Source organism: Mus caroli, chromosome 15 (genome assembly GCF_900094665.2).
Source record: "Mus caroli chromosome 15, CAROLI_EIJ_v1.1, whole genome shotgun sequence".
In the NCBI taxonomy this organism is placed as follows: domain Eukaryota; kingdom Metazoa; phylum Chordata; class Mammalia; order Rodentia; family Muridae; genus Mus; species Mus caroli.
The window spans coordinates 62918064-62919493 of NC_034584.1; the positions used below are offsets into that span (position 1 = coordinate 62918064).

The 1430-nt window shown below is 48.5% G+C and overlaps 1 pseudogene; it reads right to left on the reverse strand.

The window, feature by feature from the left end:
* Positions 1 to 213: 213 nt before the first annotated feature.
* On the reverse strand, positions 214 to 879 carry LOC110310066 (annotated as a pseudogene).
* Positions 880 to 1430: the final 551 nt, after the last annotated feature.

Here is a 1430-nt window from a genome sequence, read left to right on the forward strand (position 1 = left end):
CAAGCAGGAGATAACTGAAAGATACACTGTATCTACAGACATGCTGAGACACAGTTTCCACAGGTGCTTATCAGGTGAGATGGCAGGGCTGCTCGTGCCACATCTGGCTTTAGCTACTCATGTGCCACAGAACTTTCTGGTGTTCTTTTGAGGGTCTCCACCTGTGATGCACAAGTTGGATCTGGCTCCAGATTTGCTGTTTTCCCTGCCGATTTACACCCACTGAATCTCTGGATCTGAGGGTGTGTGTCTCCCCAGATGTGAGTCTTCCTCATCCTGGGACTGTGAATCCTTGCCCCCCCCCCCTTTTTTTTTTCTTGCAACATGGTCAGGAGCCTATTGACATGGATACTAAGATCTGAGTGTGCCATGTACACTCTGAAGGAGGCCTTTAGGTATTTCAGAATCAAAGGTCTGAGGGCTGGCAAAAGTCCTCAGGATTCCTGTCTATCCAAGAGTCCATGAAGTTACAGAGGGTACCCTTTATTTGATCATTCCCTTCAGAATAAGAGCCGAAGTGAAGTTTGCATACCTCATGAAGAGCAGGTCCTGTATCTGGGGGCACGGGAGGGGGCAAATCTTAGGTATGTGGACCTAAAGGAAGGGATCCCCTTCCTGCAGAGAAGGCACCAGGCTGTTCAGCTTAACCATAGTCTCTGCACTGATGTGTGACTCTCTCTGGGGCTCTCTTAGGTCCTGTGGGGTAGAAGCATTCTCACCCTGGTCTGTGTGGTCCCGGTCCTTGGACAAGATTTTTCCCTTTCGGAGAAGCAAGAGTAAACCCTGTGCCTCCAGACGCCACTGTGGTCTTCCCTGTTGTCTCTTCTTCCCTGTTGTCTCTTTTTGAGGCCTGAGGCTCCAGTAGTCCCAAGATAGCATCCTGCCCTCTCTAGTGTCTCTGACTAGTGAGCCTACAGGCTATGTACTAAGCAGGGGGTTCCCTGGTTACCAAGGTTCTGCATTGTTATGTCAACAGGGTGATTCCATTATTGTCCCTTCTTCAATAGGACTTTTAAAAAAAATTGGATATTTACTTATTTACATTTCGAATGTTATCCCCTTTCTCTTTTCAGGTTTCCTCTCTGGAAGTCCCCTATCCCATACCTCCTTACCCTGCTTCTATAAGGGTGCCCCCTCACTCACCTATCCATTCCTGCCTCACTGCCCTAGCACTCCTCTACACTGGAGTATTAAGTCTTCACAGGACCAATGGCCTCCCCTCCCATTGATGCCAGATAAGGCCCCTACAGCTCCTTCAGCCTTCTCCTAACTCTTCCATTGGGATTCCTGTGCTCAGTTTTATGGTTGGCTTTGAGCATCCACATCTGTGTTGATGAGAATCTGGAGACAACTGAATAAGGCTCTTGGCAGCAAGCACTTCTTGGCATTCACAATAGTGTCTGGGTTTGGTGTCTGCATGTGGGATAGAT